This window comes from Oryctolagus cuniculus, chromosome 7 (genome assembly GCF_964237555.1).
Source record: "Oryctolagus cuniculus chromosome 7, mOryCun1.1, whole genome shotgun sequence".
In the NCBI taxonomy this organism is placed as follows: Eukaryota; Metazoa; Chordata; class Mammalia; order Lagomorpha; family Leporidae; genus Oryctolagus; species Oryctolagus cuniculus.
Genome location: NC_091438.1, coordinates 48,784,382 through 48,807,192, shown reverse-complemented (window position 1 = coordinate 48,807,192; position 22,811 = coordinate 48,784,382). Strand labels below are relative to the sequence as shown.

General features: G+C 46.9%; 3 non-coding genes across 3 annotated transcripts; 2 read left to right on the top strand and 1 right to left on the bottom strand.

The window, feature by feature from the left end:
* The first annotated feature begins 102 nt into the window (after window positions 1–102).
* Window positions 103–266, top strand: LOC127493892 (U1 spliceosomal RNA). The gene has a single exon (XR_007924429.2). It is a non-coding gene; the product is annotated as a U1 spliceosomal RNA (small nuclear RNA).
* Window positions 267–13,835: 13,569 nt separating this feature from the next.
* Window positions 13,836–13,908, top strand: TRNAV-CAC (transfer RNA valine (anticodon CAC)). The gene has a single exon. It is a non-coding gene; the product is annotated as a tRNA-Val (tRNA).
* A 5,982-nt stretch (window positions 13,909–19,890) lies between these two features.
* TRNAN-GUU (transfer RNA asparagine (anticodon GUU)) lies at window positions 19,891–19,964 on the bottom strand. Its single transcript has one exon. It is a non-coding gene; the product is annotated as a tRNA-His (tRNA).
* Window positions 19,965–22,811: the final 2,847 nt, after the last annotated feature.

Below are 22,811 nucleotides of genomic sequence, written 5' to 3'. Positions count from 1 at the left end.
GCGAAGATGGCCCGGGGCGGGGGAGGTTGAGGGGCGCAAAGTGAGCGCGTGTGGAGAGTGCGGGGCGTGTGATGCTGTGCTGGGGCGGAATGTCAACAACTCATACTTAACTGGCAGGGGGGACACCATGATCCGCCAGGTGGTTTTCCCAGGGCGACGCTCTCCAATTGTACTGCGGAAGTGCTGATTCCTGCAATTTCCCCACATACGGGAAACTCAACTGCAGAATTTGTAGTAGTAGAGTACTGCATTCGCGCTCAGCCCTGGCTGTTCCTCGTTGAAGAGCAGGTGGCTATTAGCTTAGGGGAGTACTGACTGCCATTAATGAACAAGTACTTGAAACTCTGCTCGGTTCCACAACCCTGCTTATTGCATCTACACTGATAATTTTAATCTAGCCTCATTAACTGGTAAATCTTTTTCCTCTTTGTATCTACTCCCTTTGGACTCATACAGGCAGCCCTCACACTTTCTTTCCACGGAAATTCGCAAAAGCTTGCAGTGCTACTCATTGTATTTTCACTTACTCATAGCTCACTATTCTTTGTACTTTTCCCTCTAGGCCTTGCTGCAATTTACATCTCATTTGCAGCCCAGAGCCATGATCCGTGGTGGTGCCAGGTCCTGAAGGGGAGCAGTAGGCCCCTCTAAGACAATTATTCAGGGGACATCCTTACAGGTTTTACAGGAAAATGCAAATAAACCGCCTCAAACAAGGAAAGAAGGGCTGCTTCTCATGTAACAGGAAGCTCAGTGGTGGTTAGGGTTTCAAAATCTACAGCCTCACCACATTCTCTTCCTATGATCCCATAGGAACATCCCATAGGAGCCACTGCCTCCTGCTTTTGTATACACTTTCAAGACAGTGAACCTCAACCGATCCAGAAACCACAACTACTTTTTATGGATTGGCCTCCTACCCCAAAACTTACCCTGCTTAATATAATCTCTCTCATCTCTTATCTATAACCACTGTAAGTTCAATATAAACAATTTATAGGTTTTCCTTTTCTAATTTTTTCTTTTTCTTTCTTTCTTTCTTTCTTTCTTTTTTTTTTTTTTTTTACAAAAATGGCTCTTAGTCCAGTGGACTTATTTCCAACGATCAGCCTTAATCCTGGGGGCTGGGGAATTTGTCCAAGGACCCAGTCCTTTTCTTGCTAAGGCTCAAAGAATCCTTGGTCTCAAGTGTTTTGGTCTAACAGTATCACTACAAATATGCTAAAAGTAGAACAATAGCACCATCTCATAAAGACTTAAATCAGTGTACTTTAGCAAACTGGATCTTTGCTACCTTAGTGCTTTCTTGTGTACACACACACACACTGCTCCTTCCTACTCACATATCAGTTCAGGCATTTGCACTGACCTGATTATTCAACCAAAAAAAAAAAAAAAAAAAAAAAGACATGACTTGAGCCATCTTGTAGCCCTCAATTTCTGTCCCATTTGCCTCCCTAGCTTTCTACTTCTCCTCCTCAGATTCTTACTTATTCTTGTCCTCCTGGAGGGTGTCCTCTTTCAAGTCCGTGGCCTTGTCTATCAGGGCAAAGGGAAAAACTGAGAATTGTGCTAATATGGACAGTATGACTGCTGATTGAAATCAACTCAAATAATTGAACTGATCGTCTCTCTCAGGGTGTGTTGTGGTAAACTCCTTAGAAAAGTTCATCTTGAACATTTAGCTTTCCTCCAAAGAGAAATCTGAAGTGACAACTTCCAGAGGATGTAGAGTAAGCTCAAAACTGAAGCTCTGGCATTCACCAGGGATGAGGTGAAATAGCAGTAAAAGTTGCTGGGAGCCAGCTTCTAAGTGTGTAAAACAACCAAAGGGAAGTGATGTCTCTGTTGAGTTTGCAGATGGAGTTTACAAAAGCTGGCTTGCTTCCTTTCTTTCCTTTTTAGAGATTTATTTATTTATTTGAAAGTCAGCATTACAAAAGGAGAGGGATCTTCCATCCACTGGTTCACTCCCTAATGGCGACAACAGCCAGGGCTGGGCCAAGCCAAAGCCAGGAGCCAGAAGCCAGGAGCTTCTTCCAGGTCTCCCATGGGTTCACAGGGGCCAAAGCACTGGGTCATCTTGTGCTGTTTTTCCCAGGCCATTAGCAGAGAGTGGAGCAGCCAGGATGGGTCGGGCACCCTTATGGGATGCCAACATTGCAGACAGCGGCTTTATCAGTTAAGCCACAACTCATTCTTGAGAGAGATAAGGAACAGTTACAGGAGGGCAGTTGGCCTGCCAGTCTAGCCTTGAAATCATTTAACTACAAGATGTTTCCATGATCCCAAAAATGTGTACTGTGACAGGATTTCCCTTGTCATGTCCCCAGTGTCTGAAGTCTCCCCAGGTTTACAGATCTAAAGGAGTTTGGAAGAGCAGAGGATAAAAAAGGTATAAGCCAAGGTTCTAGCAAGTTTCAGAGCATGACAAGAAGACTTCTTGGTTGCCAAAACTTTGACCCCCCCCCCTTTTTTTTTAAAGATTTATTTATTGAGGCCAGTGCTGTGGCATAGTGGATAAAGCTGCCACCTGCAGTGCCGGCATCTCATATGGGCACCAGTTCTAGTCCTGGCTGCTCTTTTTCCAATCCAGCTCTCTGTTATGGCCTGGGAAAATGGTAGAAGTTGGCTCATATCCGTGGGTCCATGCACACATGTGGGAGACCTGGAAGAAGCTCCTGGCTCCTGACTTTGGATGAGTTCAGTTCCAGCTGTGGCGGCCATCTGGGGAGTGAACCAGCGGATGGAAGACTTTCTCTCTCTCTCTCTCTCTCTCTCTCTCTCTCTCCCCTCCCTCTCTCTGTAACTCTGCCTTTCAAAAGATTTATTTTTATTTGTTTTGAAAGGCAGAGTTACAGAGAGGAAGAAGCAGAGAGAGGGTTCACTCCCCAGATGGCCGCAGTGGCCGAAGCTGCACCAAGCCGAATCAGGAGCCAGGAGCCTCCTTTATGTCTCCCATATGGGTGCAGAGGCCCAAGCACTGCAGGCAGCGGCTTTACCAGCTATGCCACAGCACTGCTCCCCCCACACTCCCCAAACATGTTAACTCAGAAATTGGTGGCATAGCCCTATTGGAATCAAAGCCTTCTTTTGAATCTTTTCAGGTAGATTCCCTGCATTGTTGGATTTTGCTGCCATCCCACCAATAATCACATCCTCTTTGCCAGTATCATCTAAAGCAGATAACAAAAAGCCCTAGTGGCTAGAGTGTTGGCAGACATTAAAAAAATATTTTTATTTGCACTGGAAATGAAAAGTGAAATTTGTCCTCAAAGTCATTTTCTTATATGGTCAGAATTGGATTCTTAGGGAGTTTTGGTGTGCTCAAAGTCCATTTCAAACTCTTGCTTGGTTCAGTAAACTTAGATCTATTCCATGAGGTTTTTTTTTTTTTTTTTTTTTTTTGTCCAAGGATGCAACTTCTATTTCTCATAATTCTTGCATTATCAAGCACAACCCTTCTGAAGAGTACATAGAAGTCTGTGAGAAAAAATAGATTCTACTCAATTTCCAAGAGGACATTTTTCACCTCTGAGGCAGCCTCTCCACTCCAGTGTCCCCAGCTCTTCCTGAATGCAGTGCTGCCCATATGTCCAAATCTAGGGCATTATGCAAAATTCAACTGCCTTGTACATCAGAAGCAGCATCTTAACAAAGGGTTAAGACAGTGTATCAGCAAAATGAGCGCTTAGCAGTCTGCAGGCCCTGGCTTAGAGGCTATTGCCTTCCCTTGAAATATAAGGCCCAGGATTTTCACATCCTGTATAAAGAACCCCACAGCTCCCTCAGCTCTCTCAATTCTAGAACAAAGCATCAATGAAAAGCTTGTAGCCTTCAGTGTCTGGAGCACCTGCAAGGTGCAGGAGCTGGAGAGCTTGCACAGGTCTGAGGCAAGAGACAGTGTTCCTGCAAGCCAAGAGCAGTGAGGCCCTTCAGTCCCCCACATTTCCTTTCCCTTGTTACACTGCCTTGTCAAGGCATTTCCTCTCAAGCTTCAGCTCTTTTTGCTACCTTCCTCTCAGAAACAGGTGATTCCTTTGATTCTTCACTTTCCTTTTACTACGTGATCAGATTTTAAGTCTAATAGTTTATTCAGGTAGGTATTTATGTTTTAGGTGAGGGGGCTTAAATGATTTATTTATTCATTTGAAAGCCAGAGTGATAGAGAGGAAGGGAGAAACAGAGAGAAATAAAGAAATCTTCCATTCTCTGGGTCACTCTCCAGATGGTGGCAACAGCTGGGGCTGGACCAGACTAAAGCTGGAAGCACCTAGCCGTTCCAAAGTCACGAAACCGGGACGCTCTGAGCCACATGTGCGCGCAAGATGCCGCTGCTCACCCAGCCATCCCTATCCGACGCTGCGCTGTCACTGCTCAGTAAGGAGAAGGTTGGTCTCCACCTGCTGGGCCTGTCCTTGCTCTGCCCGCTTCTATACTCCCTAGGAGTCAATTCAGGAATAGCAGGGAGCAGGCTGCGTAGCTTGCAGCCCCAACTGCCCCTGTGCTGGGGAGAACGGCTTCCTAGACGACGAGGAGAAATACTTCCAGGAGCAGAACTCCGTCCATGATAGGAGAGGCGGGGGCCCTCCTCGGGACTCGGCACTGTCCATCTCTCCCCAGTCCAGCAGCAGCTGGGTTCTGGAGTCCATCTGGAGGGCCCTGGGGACGCGCTGTGCATGTGAGACCATGCTTCCTACTGGACACGCCGCCAGTATTGGCTTCTCTTGCAAGAAAACACTTTTGCTCTTGCATGGTGGACGGCCCTCAGGCATGCAGGACGAAATGCTGCAGTTTAATTTTAGGCGAGCGAGTCTCCTTGACACATGGGGACAGACTGCTTGGATGGCTGCGGTTTCTGCTTAGGTGACCCAGAGGTGCTTAGGAATATCCTTGACGCCCTCGTATTGAGGCCCAGCTGCCGAGGAGCCAAGAGAATGTCACCAAGGGGACCCCATGAAGGCCTTCTGACTACTTCTCGTGAGGGTGAAGTAACACCTTGACAGTAGGGACTCCATTTGGGAGCACTTGAGACTCCATTCTGGGAAGGTGCCCCCTCACACACACCATGAGACTCTGGTCTGAAACTATGGTCTAAAACAGTTGAACAATAGCAGTCCACTACATCACACTTGGCAGAGCACAGAAACCCCCTAGCATGATTGCTCAAGCTTGGAGGTGGATAGGCTGCACCTGGGTTAATAATAAAAATGTAATTTGTCTATGTCCTATATATGATTAAAACCAATACCTGCATTAACGTCAAGATTATAAGTGGAATTGTTGATTGTAACTGGTATTGTCGAGATTATAATTGATACTAGTTTTGCATAGGTTTTAGGTCAGCTTGACCCCGGTAACCATGTATTCCTCCCTGTTCCTAGCAACCATGAATTCCCCTCCCGGTTTTGTGTTTTTTGCCTTTATAAGCCCTGTTGCTTTGGGCTTCAGGGTCGAGCGTTCTTTAGGGCAGGAGCCCACTCTCCACCGCGACAATAAAGGACCATCAGATTTCATCCATGTGTGGTGCTTCTTTGTTTGCACTTGCTCAGTACAACATTTTGGAGGCCCCAGTGAAATGTGGAGACCACCTCCAGGAAGACCTCGCTCCGATCCTTCCAGGTTGGTGCTCTGGCCATAGGGGAGGTGCCCCTGATGATGTTCCAGGGCCCCGGGTTCCGATTCATCCACCTGGGAGGCTCGGCTCGACCTCTTCACTGACCAATTGGCCTTAGGTCCTCTGGTAAGGCGACTCCTGTTTTCTGGTGGCACCTCCTGGGTATTGGAGGTCTGATGAGATGCCAATACAGTCTCTGTTCTGTTTGAGTGCGATGGCGTTAGGACGGGAGACTCTGGTCTGGTTAAAGAAAGGCTTTTCCTGGATGTCTGTTCCTGATTTGTGGCCACTTTCTGATGTACTGTCTGCATCCATAATCCTGGGAGGTAAACTCTTTTCCCTGTACTGCCCGTTTGTTTCCTTTATTCCCTTGTCTGTGGGGTCTCTCTGTCCCTTCCCTAAGCATGGGCTCTGCTCAGTCTAAGGGGACACCTTTCAGTGTATGTTCAAAAATTTCTCTCTTTTAAATCTAGAAAGATTACTGCTTTAAAAATTGCCTTGTAACCTGCCAAAGTTTTGTGGCTTGGTTTTACAGATCTGGATGAAATAGCAATGGGTGATCAACCCTGACGTGGATTTTTTCAGTCTCTGGTTCATGTCATTGATTTCTAGCTGGAGTTTTATAAAAAGAGTAAAAGTCCATGCAAATGTAATTTTGACCTTAATTCAGATAAAGGTATAATACAATATCAACATCTTAAGTCACTGAAGTGTAACTGCTAAATATAAATTGGGTAAAGGTAAATGAGATAAATGTGTCTAACAAAAATGTTTTCATTAGAGCCCATATATAAAGAATAATTCAAGACTGCTTAAAAGTAACTAAGGTTAAAATTTGATGTGTTACCTTATTTTTAAAATGTTGTCTTAATTTACAGATTTTTAAAGGATTATTTCAATATAAATCAAGAAATCAGCAGATAAAAAGGTCACAAGTATACAACTATTCTTGGTAAGGAAAAAAACAGGTTTCAGTTGTAAAAAGAGGTTTTTAAAAAATAAGTTTAAGTTGTAAAAGATGTAAAAAAGTCACAAAAGGTAATGAAAAATTTTCTGGATACAAAAGCTATTAATTAAAATCTGGGGCCGGCGCCGCGGCTCACTAGGCTAATCCTCCGCCTTGCGGCGCCGGCATACCAGGTTCTAGTCCCGGTCGGGGAGCCGGATTCTGTCCCGGTTGCCCCTCTTCCAGGCCAGCCCTCTGCTGTGGCCAGGGAGTGCAGTGGAGGATGGCCCAGGTGCTTGGGCCCTGCACCCCATGGGAGACCAGGAAAAGCACCTGGCTCCTGGCTCCTGCCATCGGATCAGTGCGGTGCGCCGGCCGCAGCGCGCCGGCCGCAGCGCGCCAGCCGCGGCGGCCATTGGAGGGTGAACCAACGGCAAAAGGAAGACCTTTCTCTCTGTCTCTCTCTCTCTCACTGTCCACTCTGCCTGTCACAAAAAAAAAAAAAAAAAAAAAAAAAAAAAAAAAATCTGATCCTCTTTTAAAACAATAAAGTTTTTGTAATACATATATGTTAGTATTTTTAAATAGTCTTTAAAATTTGTTATACTACAACATATTCTTTCAATCGTTTTTATTTAATTGGTGACTCTGCCATTTTCTAGCCGGATCCAGCAAGCTTTCTTCTCTTTCCTAGTTCTGACTCTGTTAAAATTGTTCCAAGTTATGGGATAATTCCATGTGCTAACTTGTATTTAAGGATTTTATTTCTCATTTTAGTGACAAAGAAACATCAATTTTGTATCCTATTGGTGTTCTCTGTCTCTCTTTTAATTCTGACAGTTTAAAAAAACAACTGTGTTTTTTATTAAAAGAATTATGGTTTGGTCAAATACATACTCATTCTAAAACATTTAAATGTTCACTTTGTAACAATAAAATCTGTTCTACTCATACAAATGGCAAAAGTTACAAAAGTCTAATAATTTTGCTGTGTTATCAGTCATGATGGCTATCTTAATAAAAGGAGGCCCAAAAGACTAAAAAGGGATAAATGGTTAATAAAATCTTACAGGTACTTTCTAAAATAGTGTGTGGAGTAAACAAGTGCCTCTTCTTGTTGTCTAGTAAGTTTTATAATTTTAACCATGACCACTTAAAGCCTTTTGTCATTCACATTTACTGCTCATAAAAATTAAAATATTGTGTGTTTAAATGTGTCCTCTTTTAGGTTTCAAAGGACTTCTTTTTCCTACCTTTTTATATTCAGTACTTTAGTATGGCTCTACAAATAGATAAAGCCAAAGTTTAACAGGTTCCAACTAAAAAAGTATGGTTAATTCAGGTTACTAAAAACAAAAAGCAATTCTAATTAATTGGTAATAAAAAAACAAAGATCTTAAAAAGCTGTTACTAAGACTGCTTTATTGTTCTATCCTGTAATGTATGCTACATGTTATATGTGTGTACATATTGTATGTCTACATAAACAATTTATTAATAGCTCTCTTTTAATTGACTTATAAATATAAGATTGGTCATAAATTTAAACTACTAGGTTAACCCAAAATACATGTTTGGTTCACATTACCTAAATAAATCTCTGTCTCAGGTGTTGTGTTTTTTTTTTTTTTTTTTGACAGGCAGAGTGGACAGTGAGAGAGAGAGACAGAGAGAAAGGTCTTCCTTTTGCCGTTGGTTCACCCTCCAATGGCCGCTGTGGACGGCTGATCCGATGGCAGGCGCCAGGAGCCAGGTGCTTCTCCTGGTCTCCCATGGGGTGCAGGGCCCAAGCACCTGGGCCATCCTCCACTGCACTCCCTGGCCACAGCAGAGGGCTGGCCTGGAAGAGGGGCAACCGGGACAGAATCCGGCTCCCCGACCGGGACTAGAACCTGGTATGCCGGCGCCGCTAGGCGGAGGATTAGCCTAGTGAGCCGTGGCGCCGGCCTGTCTCACGTGTTTTAAACTTGGTGTTTCAGAAAAACCAAAAAATTTTTAAAGTCATTGAAATGTTTATGCTTGCATTGGCTGGTCAAATAAGTTACACTTGTGTTAGATATTCAAAAAATTTTTTCAACTACAGGTACTCTTATAATTTAAAAAAGACTTTAGACTTTTTGGTAAATATTTTCATAAGTTGTTATTTAGCAATTAAAATTACTTACTAATATTAAATTATTAACAGTAAGTAATCTAAAAAGCCTGTATTCTCTTCAAGATGAGAAACTGATTCTATTCTAAATTCTCCATCAGGACATACAGTTTAATCTTCAAAACTTATAAAAGTATTGGCTCACATTTTTCTGTCATCGTGCCTGGCCACATATAACAGCTAGCTTTATTTTGCCATGGATACAATAAACACGCAAAACCTCCCTTTTCAAACCAAACTAATGGAGAAATACTAATTGGTTAAAAATGGTTCGGATAAAGTGGTCTTCATGTTTGATCTTATACATGCCTGTGACAGCACATTTGTAGCCCAGGCCACCAAAGATTAGGGATGGGATTGAGCACCCCCTTGGCTAACATCCTAAAGGCCTCTGTGGTCTACTTTAACAAGGACCAGAAAAAGAGGAGTGAGCTGGACAACAGGAGCAATGTAAGGATAGGCCAATTAATAACAGCTGCACACAGCGATCTGCCGTCAAGGAGACCCACCAGGCCAGTGCACCCTAAATGGCATTGGTTTTCAATGTGAAAGCCAGGGCTTTGGACAGACAGCAGTCACGACAGAAGCCAGCCTCTAAAGAGCTCCAGCAGCTCTGCCAGCCCAGAGCTGGGTCACTAGAAATGGAACTGCCCTGGAGTTGAAGGACTCCTAGGTCAGAACCACAGACCTTGTTGGCTCTAAGCTGAAAAGCCTTTCACTCTGCCCAGCTTCCAAAGTAACCACCACCATCAGGGGGACAGCCTAGGGTCAGTAACATTGCAGACAGAGCTGTAGGCTTGCTTTTAGAGATTCTGCCTTTCCATACTGACCTCCTATTCAGTTCAGCTCTGCTCCTAGGCCAGCTAGCAACTGGGAGTCAACAGGGTGCCTGTCCTAAGGAGGTTCACACCTCCTTTATCATGTGTCTTCCTGTACCCCATGTAATTAATAATGACCCTGTCCTTTGTTTTAGACCCTGAGTATTTAATCTGCTTGTTAGATTTGTTTTCTCCAGATTTAAAGCAGTACAACTCTAGATGGCCATGCACATAAAATCTTGGATTAAAACAGTTTCTGCAAGCTGACACTGCAGCCCCCTCAAGAGGCCACCTCCTGTTGGAACCCTGCTTTGACTGCCATTCCCACTCTACACCCAAAGGGGCCCCCAGGACACCGACCCTCTGTCAGCAGGAAGCAGCCAGGATGAGATGGACAGCCCGGGTGTCTACAATAGTGGGGTGTGGATTAAAAGAGGGGGAGGTTGAGGCCGTCTGGTTGGGCTCAGTGTCTGTGGGCCCCTCAGGCTCTAACAGAATGTCTTGTACATACAGACTGTAAGCTGTGAACAAAAGATTTACTCTGAGACCTGGTCCCAACTCTTCCCACTGTGATATTCTGTACCCAAAACTAGCAACAGGAGGGCTGGTCCACCAAAGCAAACACCAGCTCTTAGCACCTCCCATTCCAGTTCTCACCAGAAGGCCCCATGGTGGTTCTGGTCCTAGTTGGGTTCAGTGTGGCGGGCACTGCTGCCCTCAGCACAGCGGCCTGGGTTCTGGGTGAGCTAAGTGCTTCCCAGACGCCAGCCTCAGCCAGCTCCAGCCTTCTATTGATCTGTTACCTATTACTCTACTGTGAATATCCTTCCTGATCCATATGATGTGACTAAATCAAGGATTTGATTAGTCTCAAAACACAAAGGGGGGAAATGAAGTAACACCTTGACAGTAGGGACTCCATTTTGGAGCACTTGAGACTCCATCCTTAGAAGGTGCCCCCCCCCCCCCAGCACTGTGAGACTCTGGTCTGAAACTATGATCTAAAACAGTTGAACAATAGCAGTCCACTACATCACACTTGGCAGAGCACAGAAACCCCCTAGCATGATCACTCAAGCTTGGAGGTGGATAGGCTACACCTGGGTTAATGATAAAAATGTAATTTGTCTATGTCCTACATATGATTAAAACCAATACCTGCATTAACGTCAAGATTATAAGTGGAATTGTTGATTGTAACTGGTATTGTCGAGATTATAATTGATACTAGTTTTGCATAGGTTTTAGGTCAGCTTGACCCCGGTAACCATGTATTCCCCCCTGTTCCTAGCAACCATGAATTCCCCTCCCGGTTTTGTGTTTTTTGCCTTTATAAACCCTGTTGCTTTGGGCTTCAGGGTTGAGAGTTCTTTAGGGCATGAGCCCACTCTCCACTGCTGGCAAGAAAGGACCATCACATTTTATCAATGTGTGGAGCTCCTTTGCACTCGCTCAGGTACAACAAGCGGACTTCTGGCTACCTCCCTTCTCAGGGATGTAGACGCTTCCAGTTTGTGTTGCATTGAAACCAACATTTCACTGCTCCCCTTCCTCAGTAGAGGCTGCCCCTTTTCTTTCTATTTAATGACTTCAAGCCTTATTCCAGCTTACTTTCTATATAAGCTGCGTTACTAACTGTCCAGGTGACTCGGTGAAAGCTTTTCACTGAAAAGGCAAGCATTTCCAGTCACACCAGTCAATGTTTCCTTGCAACCTACCTAAAATGTATATAATTCTTTGTCCTTGGGATATAGGAGAAAAGAATACGAGGATATGTTGAGTGAAGAACAAAACGGAAACAATCTAATATTTTGTTTCACTCAGTTGAGATGGCAAACGTTTTTGTTTATGAATAATCAGAAAGTAAAATACAGTTAGGAAGGAAACCACCTTCCATCAAAACGGTGATTAACTTAAGCCTGCCTCCCCACATACATCTTTGTAAGGCAAAAATGTAGAAAAAATGATCAACTATCAAAAACCCAAAATGTCGCAGCCACTCTGGCCGATGTTGCCCTTGCCTACAAGGAAATGCTCAAAGGCCGACGCCTCTCCGTTTTCTCCAAATTGCGAGCGAGCACCCACGCCACCCGCAGAGTCCTGCCAGTGGCGCTCGTGGCGGCGGCGGAGCCCCGGCCTCGCCCGAGGCGGCCTCACCACTCACCTGGAGCGATGTGACCGCAAAGCGGCGGCGCTCGGAGCCGGAGCCCGACAGTGAACGAGGCTGCCGGGAGGGGGCGCCAGGGGAGAGGCGCCCAGCGGCAGAAGCCGGGCGCCGGCACCTCCACATTCCGACCTCGTCAGGGTCCCCGAGTTGCAGGGACTGGACGGGATGGACCGAAAACCCCTAGGAGTTTCTGCCCTCCGATCTTTTCCCTGCAGCCTCCTGCCCCTGAGGTCTTGGGTCTTGGACGCTCCGTTCTCGCATATCCTCGGGCCGAACCCCTCCCTGACGCTGGTGTTTCCCAAGTCCAGCCTCTCAGGCATTCGTGCTTTCCTCTCCGTCGAGGGTGGACCTCTGACTACACAATTCCCTCCTTGTCGCGATCTCGGAATTCCAGCCAAGGGCTCTGATGGAGGCGGGGCAGAACAATTCACCGCACGACCCTCGGCTGGCTCGGACACGTCCTCTCGGGGTCGTGGGGCTGGGCCGCCGGCCAGGTTTTTCTCTGAATCTGTCCCTCTTCTGGGTCTGCTCTCTGCGGCCAGGAAGGACCGGTTCCCCGAGCGAGGTCAGGAGCCTGGCACCCTTCCCTTTCCGTGCGTCGAGATGAACCAGGGAGCGCTTTATGAGGTTTGCCCCAGCAGTGCAGGTCCCCCGCCCCGACAGTGCCCCTCCTGCTCCCGCTCCCTTTGTCCTGTGCACGTGGAACCCCAGAGGACATAGACGCGACAGGGAGGCGGCGAGTCCTCTCCCCCGAGTGGACATGGCGGGCGGGACATCTCACGGAAGTTCCTGATCTAAAGCTGCCCCGAAGTCCGTCTCTTGGGGTGCTCGGCCTTCAGTAGCCGCTGAGGATGACCTCATACTCCAGTCACGTCCAGGTCTCTGGTTTGAGCCAACAGAACGGGCGGTGCGGCACGGCCTGGGGGCCCGAGGAGCCTCCGGCCGGCGCCTTCCCCGGCGTGGGCGCCCTGGAACCTCGCGGGCAAAGGAGACGCGCTGGCCGCTTGCCGGAAGAGAAGCGGCTGCTGGAGAGGACGGCTCGGTCCTCCCCAGACTTTTCCAGTTTTCCTTCTGAAGGAGACCAGCGGGGCAGGCGGAGAGCGGCGGCAGCGCGCCGAGGGGAGCGAAGGCACGGCCGTCCTTACGCAGAAGAACCTCTTCCCAGCTGCCTGGCCTTTGCTGTGGGGCGAACGCGAGGTCCCAGGCCTTCCGTGGAAACGGCCGTCGTCTCCGTCGGTCCCAAGTTAAAATGAGCACTGCGTGACCCCTGGGACGGGAAAGTTCCCAAAGCCCAAAACAGGCGTTTCTAGTGTTGTGAAGGGTAAAACGAAGCCGTCCCTCAAAAGCAGTCCCCAGACTGAAGAGCGACACAGGAGCAGCGGTGAAATCGGCGCGGGCCGCTGCACCCGAGTCTAACCTGCGTCAGTCGCGGCCTCGTGGCGCCCAAGCGTGGCTTGACCTGGGTTGATGTCCCGTGCGTTAAGACAGCCGACGCCCTGGGACGCTGCCACCGTACCGACTAAAACCTGGGGTCGTCATTCCACCACCGGATTTGAGTCGCGTTGAAGGGAGTAAGCGACTGCGGAAGGAAGCCGAGGGGTCTCTGTGCCGGGAGGACAAAGCGCAGACGCTGGGGAGGGCGCGGGGAGGAAGGGTTGTGCGGTTCCCGGTGGGCCCGAGGCGGCCGTCATCTGCCGGGAGCCCAGCGCGCTGACGGCCGGCGCCGAGGCAAAGTTCCACCGAGGCGCCGCGCGCAGCTCCGAGGGGGCGCGTCCACGAGCCTGGCCCCGCCGCCCCGGACCCGCCCGCGGGATCCTGCAGCTTCTGGGGCTGCAAAGTCAGCGGGGAAGAAGAATGGCCCCCAGCTCTCCCTCTGGACCCGGAAACCCCGTGTGAGATGCGGGATGCCAAAGCCAAGAGTGGGGCCTCCAAGGGACCCTAAGAGAGGACCCATCCAGAGCTGCAAGCTCCTTGCCTGAGGAATCAGGGGTGCTTCCCGGGACTTTGTTATTTATTTATTTATTTATTTTGAGTTTGGAAATGCAGTTGACCTTTGTAGATTAGAAAGTGTTGATCATTGAAGATAGGAGATGTCAGGTTTTCTGAGGCATATCCCAGAGCCTCCTTGCCGCCTGGTTTCCGTAGTGTAGTGGTTATCACGTTCGCCTCACACGCGAAAGGTCCCCGGTTCGAAACCGGGCGGAAACAGGGGAGTGGCGATTTTTGGTTTGTTGGACCCCTAAGTCACCAGGATGAGGGCATTTTGATGTGGGGCCTGAGAGAGGTAATTAATTAGACTTAGAAGAGGAATAAGACGGTGGTTTGCAAGCCAGGAAGAGTGCCCTGCCAAGGAACCGAATCAGCTGGCACTTTGCTAGTGGCAGCCTGCATTAAAATAGCTCACTAAGGGATTCAATGACAGGACTCTGCAAAGTTCATCATCTCCTTAGTTTCTTAGGTCAAGTAGTTCGTTGTCCTTAAATGTGAGTGCTGGCAAGAGATACTAGAATGATGAGCAAGTGGGAAGCAAGAGGCAGATAAGGTGCTAATGACTTAACTGATGAAAACAGGGATACTACACGGATTCAGGCTGCAGTTGTGTCCAGATTTCAGATGTGGACGGTTCACACAGGGTCCAGTGTGGAAGTGGATGGCATGGAATAGACTGGCTGAAGGGAAGCCAATTTTTCATCTGCTTTTATTAGTGGAAGTAAGAGATGATAGGTGGAAAGTAGTTCAAAAAGTGGCAGTAAGCTTGTATTCAATAAACTTATGCCCTTTTTACATTAAACTGGAAGCAATTTACATTGTGAGAATGAGAAAGTGTATCCAAAGAGTACAGCAAGATTTGGCTTGGGAGTAAGTAAATGTACTCATCAAGGGTACACATAGATTGTAGTGACCAATTCAAGCCCTCAGGTGATACCCTGCTCTTCAGGAGGTGCTGTTCTTGGGTCTGATCATAGAGTTTTGCCGTGCGGAGTGATGTCGAGATGCTGACAGGGAACTGTCTGCTGTGTTGAGCATTAGCATTTGACCTGATGCAGAGATTTAGCAGAGACTCTAAGATGCATGCAACATTGACCTGAGAATTGGAAGTTGAGAGTAGGAAGTGCAGGTTTGTGAGAATAAATATAGATGTTGTTGGCATATAGAGGTGGTATTTGAAGGTGTATTGGCCAGACCTGGTGTGTGTCTTGGGTGATGGACAGAGGACAAATAAAACCAAGGCTATGCAAGCTCAAAGTGAAGGTTGATTCCCTTGCTGAGCCCTAAGTTCTGACCCAGCGTGGACCTTGCATGGCCTCTCAGTGAGAGAAGCACGATCCCCTGTCACGGCTCCTGTCCTCCAAAGCCGTCAGGACTCCCAGACCTGACTTGGGGAACAACAACTCTCCAGGTTCTTCTCCTCATCTTCCTTTCCCCAGGGAGAACTGGGTACAGAACTCTCAACTATTTGAACTTCATCAAAAGACCAATATGTTAACATTTCAACCATCAACATTTCTTTAAAATAGCCACGTCCTTACATAGCTGATAAATTAAAGCATACTAATTGAGGAAATTGGATATTCCGAAATAAATCAACATTGACCTCAAGAGTTGTTGATCTTTTTATACCACACATCCCTTTAAATGCTTTAAACATCTTATAAAGTAGACACCATGCTATTATCATCAGATTGGTTATTACTTTTACAAAAAAAAAAAAAAAACCTACAAAGTACAGTTCCAGGAACCAAAGTTTACTTCTTCATTTCTCTATGTTGATTCTGTCCTTTGGTTTCCTTTCTTTTGCATCTACTGCTGCTTATTTCTCCCCTGCTCTGAACTTTACTTACCTAACCCTCCAAGTTAGGTCACCTTCTAAGAACCACTAAGGCAACACTTGGAAGTTGGCCATTGGAGACAGCAGTAGAAACAAGCAACCTGAATGAATTTCTGATGTTTCACTATGGAGATCTGTCATACAATTGGAAAGAACCTTTTTTGAGTTGCTTCAGGTAAAGTTAGACATTTTGATATTTATAGTTTTGTGAAAGTCTTCTATTAAAAAACTTCTGTATGGGTGCTTTTATTAGCTTTTACTTAACACTATAATAAACCACTTTTGCAACAATGGCTGTCTTTGGGGATACTCTCAGTATTTCCTACTTTGCACTAGTAATTATAGGTGTGTTGGTGGCTCAGTGGTAGCATTCTCAACTCTTATGTGGGAGACCCGGGTTCAATTCCTGTCCAATGTGGTCCAGCTTTTTGCATTTTTAGATTTTTAAACTTCTCTGCAAAATTACACTGCATAGGTCAGTGCTAGGACCCTTGCCTAGGCGACCCAGAACTGATGACACGTACCACCTGAAGCAGAAACACAATCTGAGAAGAATCTCAAAGTTACTGTGCTCAGTAAGAGTGTAGGAGAGTTTTTGCAGTTTAGAATGTTGGTTCTTGGAGCCACTGCCACTACCACCTAGGCTCCTGGATGGTCCCTGAAAACTTCAAGAACACCCAGGTCCTCGATCACGAAGTGGACCTTGGGCTGAGCGCTGAGCCACCTCCCTGTGGAAGGAGAGGAGCCGTGGAGCCGGTGGGCACACCCGCCTGGGCCTGGGGCACAGACACCGTGAACCAGATTTGTTGGCCTCTGCCACCACCTCCGCTTCTGCGGGTTTGAGCGCTGTTCTGAGAATGGGTCTGCATCCCCCGCAGTGTGTGCGTCAACAGGTGTTGGCCTGAAAATTACATCTTTAATAAAAGAAAACGAAGTGTTTATCTTTAAACAACAGTCAAATGTTGAGAAAGAAAATGCATCACATCACCCCACCCCTTGCCTGCATCTGCTCTGTACCATCCGCTCTGTGCCTCAGCTATATATACACTACCTTTTACAATAAAGTGAGACCCTGCTTCGACTGGGCTCCCCACTGCACCTGATTGCCCCCCCCACCCCGGTTTGAGGAAGGCTGAGTGGTGGGTGGCGCACTTCTCCTCCTCAACCAAGGCAAGCTGCAGGCAGCCTGCCTAATTCTCCAGCAGAGGCGTGGAAGAGTCACTGCACTGACCGAAGGTAAGCGTCCTAAAATTTCCTTTCTCTTCCCTGAAAGAACCTCTATCCCCTGTAGCCTGAGAGCTGAGACTGGGGGAAACCACACATCCTGAGAAGAGGGGCTGAGTAACAAAGCAAACTGAATTGCCAACTGGTGAGGCCAAGGCAACTTAGGCTGGCTGACAAGGTCACAGCAGAAGGTGTCTCAGCAAGGCGTGAGAATGACAGCTGTGGTCCTCTTGGTGGTTTTAGATTTGATGGGAACTACACTCTGCATAAGAAAGCCAGAGCTTCCTGGTGGTCCTGCTAAGGATTGCTGTATTTCTAACTTAAGGGAAGAGAACTTGGTCTCATAATCCCCAAAATGTACATTGTTTTGTAGGATTTTAATCGAGTTAAATGTTAGTGTAGGAGAAGGGGTTGATGCTTTATGCAAGGTTGAGCTGTTTGTTGAAAAGAATTAAAAGGCAACAGGCTCCCTGGTGTATACTTCCCACTAAAACAAAGATAAATGTTATTAAAGCTTTAATTCAATATGTGCTACAAATACAACAATGGTTAGGATGTCTAAACTGTGGAATAGATCTAAGTGAACCTTTAGATAAGTGCAATAAAGAAAATAAAGAGTTACAGAGAGAACTACAAAAGAGGGGATACATTTAAAAAGGGCCTGCTTTGAACTTGGGGCTTTTAGTAAAGATTAGATTAGGAAGGTACTATTCTAGCTTGTGTAGCCAATTTCTGTATAGCTCGACAGCACTCCAGGCCTGGGCTTGTGTGGGCAGCCCATTGTCTCACACCTGTCTGTGATTGTAACCCATGCACTAAATATGCCCTTGAAAAATAAAGGAATTGCAACTAGATGTAGACATAGAATCTAGAGGCACCATAAAATACGTCAGTGGTTCTAAGAAAATGGAAAACGGATTTATTATTGTAAGAAGAAAGAATCATATGTGATTTATACTTTTTTTTTTTTGACAGGCAGAGTGGACAGTGAGAGAGAGAGACAGAGAGAAAGGTCTTCCTTTGCCGTTGGTTCACCCTCCACTGGCCGCCGCGGCCGGCGCGCTGTGGCCGGCGCACAGCGCTGATCCGATGGCAGGAGCCAGGAACCAGGTGCTTTTCCTGGTCTCCCATGGGGTGCAGGGCCCAAGCACCTGGGCCATCCTCTGCTGCACTCCGGGCCACAGCAGAGGGCTGGCCTGGAAGAGGGGCAACCGGGACAGAATCCGGCGCCCCGACTGGGACTAGAACCCGGTGTGCCGGTGCCGCTAGGCGGAGGATTAGCCTAGTGAGCCGCGGCGCCGGCCTATATGTGATTTATACTATGAAAATAAAGTCTAGTACGTGAGTGCTAGAGCCATGCCTTCAGCCTTGCTGTGAATGTGTCTCTCATTTCTTCCTGTGCCGACGCCTCTCACACCTTCAGGAAATGCTGGACCGGCTGGAGCTGGACTCTGGCACCCAACTTGCACAGTGTCCACTGTTAAGTGAGGGAGTCGATTGAGAAGGGCTGGAATCATGGGAAGTGAAAGCAGCACATGTGAGAAAAGCCAGATGAAGACACAGGCATCAAAGCTCTAAATTTTGCTGTGTTCTCCTTGCCAGTAAAGGAGCCTTTCAACACACATTGGAGGAGATTCACTCAACTCTGCCTGGGGAGCCTTCAGTGCTCTGCTCTGAGGCAATGGCCTCAGAATAGAATATGGAGTCCTCATGGACTCACCCACACTTGTCTTCTAAACCCCTAAGGAGGTGCAGTATATTCCAAAAGAGCTACGTGACTCTTCCAATTTACAAAGACAGAAACACATGAGATATATGTGGAAATTAACATTAAGGGTATAGAATAATAGTGAAGGAAACATAACATTGGATGGATGGACTTCCAGAATGCCTTACTCACAGTGTGGTGACGATGGCGTGGCTTCTGGTCAAGGAACTCACTCTGTAGCAAATGAGTTGCAGCTGTGGGCCTACACTCATGGAACTCATTGATTTCACCACATTCTCTCACATCCTGAAGCCTCTGGTCTGATTAGAACAGTGGAATGACCTTTAGAAACCTCAGCTACTGTGTCAGGCGGCTGTTCAATAGGCAGTGCTATTTCTCCCATAGCCAGGATTCACAGGTCCAGGGACCAAGGAGTGGAAATGGAAGTGGCACCACTCATTATTACCGCTAGTAACACATTAGCAAAATTTGGCTTTCTCTACCTTTGCCTTCACGTTCTTCTGGTCTGGAAGTCTTAGTTCAAAAGGGAGGAATGTACCCATCAACAGACAATGGTTCTATCGAACATTAAGACTGCCACTCAGCCACTTTGGGCGTCTCATGCCTCTGAATCCACAAGCAAAAAAGGAAGCTACTGTGCTGGCTAGGGTGGTGGACCCTGATTGCCAAGGGCAAGTTGAACTGCTTCTCCATCCATGGAGGCAGGCAAGGAAGAGTTATGTCTAAGCACAGGAGATCCCTTGGACATCTCTTAGAGCAACCGTGTCCTGAGATAAGTCAGTGGAAAATCAAACCAACTCAATTCAGGATTGTTAATGATCCAGATACTTTAGGAATGAAGGTTCATGTACCCCCCCCCCGCCCCCACCCACACACACACCAGGTGAATAACAAAGACCAGCTGAGGTGCTTGCAGAGAGCAAAGGAACATGGAACTGAGTGAAAGAAGGCAGTTACAAATACCAGACTTGTATGAGACCAGTTGCAGAGACAAGCATGTAATAGTTACAAGTATTTCTTCCTCTCTTTCTCTCTCTCTCTCTCTCTTTCTCTTTTTCTCTCTCCCTCTTAGTCTCTCTTACTCATCTTATTCTTACCACATAAGATGTATTAATTTAACACAGCATTGAAGTTACAGGATACTAAAGGGAAGAATGGACAGATCAATTCAGAACAGCTTCATCGTTTGTGGGTAGTAATAGTTTTCTAATGTTAGGCACAAGTGAAAAGGGGCCATGGTCTTTATGTGGAGCATGCTTAGAGAGATGTTTCTGAATGGCAAGTTGACTAAGATTGTACTATTTGGTGGGCGAGACACCCAGGTTAGGAGGTTGTTGTCTTCTTTTAAGTAACATATTTATAACAATGACCACAAACGCCCTAATCCTTTTTAAAACAAAGCTTAGCTTGCCCCTGGGTGGGCTCAAACCACCAACCTTTCAGTTCACAGGCGAACACGCTAACCGATTGCGCCACAGAGACACGGGAAGTATCATGTTTCCGGTTTCAGAATACACTAGGCATTCACTGAAAGCCTAGGTTTGGCCTCCTCGCTGCAAGATAACTGCAAACTCCAAGCTTCGGGAGTGTTTGGGACCCTGTCGCGTCTGTCCCGTTAGAAACCCTGACACCAGAAGGGCTGCCGAGTGGCCTTGGCACCGCCTTACCCCTCGCCTGCTTCGGAAACAGCGCGCCGGGGACGCCCGAGTCCGCCACCGAGTCCGCGGGAGCCGTGCTGGGGCCCACGGGGTCAGAGCGCGCCCGTGGGCTCCGTGCCGGCGCTTCCCGCTCCGCGCTCCACCCGGCTGCCCTCGGCGGAGTCCGTGAGGTCGGTGCGACTGGTGCGGGTGAGTGACCGCGCCAAAAGCAGACGCTGGAAAAGGAGCCAAAGAAAGCAGAGGCGTCGCTGAGACAAGGAGACCTCCCAGGAGGCCTGTGGGGAAGCACCGGCCAGATCCCAGGCGTGGGAATCATGACTGTGTGGAAAAAGCGGGAGGAAGAAGCGGAGACGCGCATGGGAGAGAAACGCTCAAGGATCTCTACCCGTCCAAGAAGGAGGCAGCGAAGAGAGTAGTTTGCTTTGTTTTTGAAGTCACAAAATGATAGGCGGCACAATGGTTGCCAGCAAGCTTCTGCAGCCTGGAGGTCTGCAATTCGAGCCCGGGACACCGCGACGTCTTCCAGCCCGCAGCTGGCAACATGAATGCTGTCGCTCGGCTTGGACTCCGGCAGCCACCGGAGCGGAGGCCCGAACTGATCCGAAGAGGAGTAAACCTCATTGTGCACAAACCCGGAGCCGGCCACGTCAAAGAAGGAAACTTGGACGTGCTCTTTGTCACAACTGGACGGGAAATACCCCCAACGGTGAGCTGCTGCCTCGCAGGGACCCCGCGGCAGGAGCTTCCACCAATGAAATAATGTGGTCCTAGCCATTCTCCCGGGACAGCTATTTCAAGTGCCAGTCGGACTTTTCCTTTCTTTCTTTTTTCTTTTTCTTTTTTCTTGTCTTTTCACAGGAAACCAGATTGAGCATTGAATGAATTTACAATAAAAAGCCAAATCAAAAGCCGTGGTCCAGGCTGGCTTGTCTCCACTCCCTGTATCCTAGTTTTTATGGGAACAATAAATTATTGCACTGCAGTACACATTGTAAATTGCTGCACTACGGTACAGCACTTTTTAGAAAGAGGTAATTACTGCGGTATGTTTAATTTTGATAAATGCAGTCAGCACCCAGTTCAAGTTACAGAAGATTACTATGATTCAAGAAAGGTGTGTGGAGCCCCTTTCCAAGTCATTCCTTCCCTCTCTCTCCCTTAATCACTAACCTGAGTATTATCACCAGAGCTCACAATTGCCTATTTTTAAATTCATGTCAACGATTGTACAAGGGTACTTAAAAAGATTGTGGGAAATGACAGTCAAAGGTAAGTCTTTGCTGTAATTTTTTTTTTTTTTGGAAATCCATGCAGATGAGCAGTCTTGAGAAAGTTCACACAAAAATAATTATATCATGAAAAATGCATGGATTGCAAAAATGTTTCACCAAAACAAATGTTTTAATTCCTTTTTTTATGAATTTTTTTGAAGTACCCTTGTGTACTTGTTTGTATCTGGCTTCCCCCCACCCCCGGGGAAATTATGCCCATTATGTTCATGAGATATAGCCAAGTTATGTGTCTCATTTCTAAATTTTGGTCCCAAAGTTTCCTGAGCTTTTGATGGAAGAAAAAAATAGGAAAGTCACTGAACTCCATATGGAATATTGGTCCTCCATGGCTGAAATAAATATCTTCCTAGGGATTTGTTTCTTAAACTCCAAAATGTTGTTCTGAATTAATTCAAAAATCACTTTTTAATTAAGGTTTCTGCCAGTACCATATGTCCAAAGCAATCTAGATCAGTTTTCTATTTGCATAGCTATTTGCATAGCTTGCCTGTACTATAATTTAACTATCTAGCCCATAATTGTTGGTGAAGTAACACCATGATAGTAGGGACTCCATTTTGGAGCACTTGAGACTCCATTCTGGGAAGGTGCCCCCTCAACACTGTGAGACTCTGGTCTGAAACTATGATCTAAAACAGTTGAACAAGAGCAGTGCACTACATCACACTTGGCAGAGCACAGAAACCCCCTAGCATGATCGCTCAAGCTTGGAGATGGATAGGCTGCACCTGGGTTAATGATAAAAATGTAATTTGTCTATGTCCTACATGTGATTAAACCAATACCTACATTAATGTCAAGATTATAGTGGAATTGTTAAGATTGTAACTGGTATTGTCAAGATTATAATTGAAACTAGTTTCGCATAGGTTTTAGGTCAGCATGACCCCAGTGGCTGTGTATGCCCCAGATCCTAGCAACCATGAATTCCCCTCCCGGTTTTGTGTTTTTTACCTTTATAAGCCCTGTTGCTTTGGTCTTCAGGGTTGAGAGTTCTTTAGGGCATGAGCCCACTCTCCACCGTGACAATAAAGGACCATCAAATTTATCAATGTGCCGGCGCCTCAGCTCACTAGGCTAATCCTCTGCCTTTCGGCGCCGGCACACCGGGCTCTATTCCTGGTCGGCGCACCGGATTCTGTCCCGGTTGCCTCTCTTCCAGGCCAGCTCTCTGCTGTGGCCAGGGAGTGCATTGGAGGATGGCCCAAGTTCTTGGGCCCTGCACCCCATAAGTACCTGGCTCCTGCCATCGGTTCAGCGGAGGGTGAACCAACCGCAAAGGAAGACCTTTCTCTCTGTCTCTCTCTCTCTCACTGTCCACTCTGCCTGTCAAAAAAAAAAATTTTTTTTTATCAATGTGTGGAGCTCCTTTGTTTACA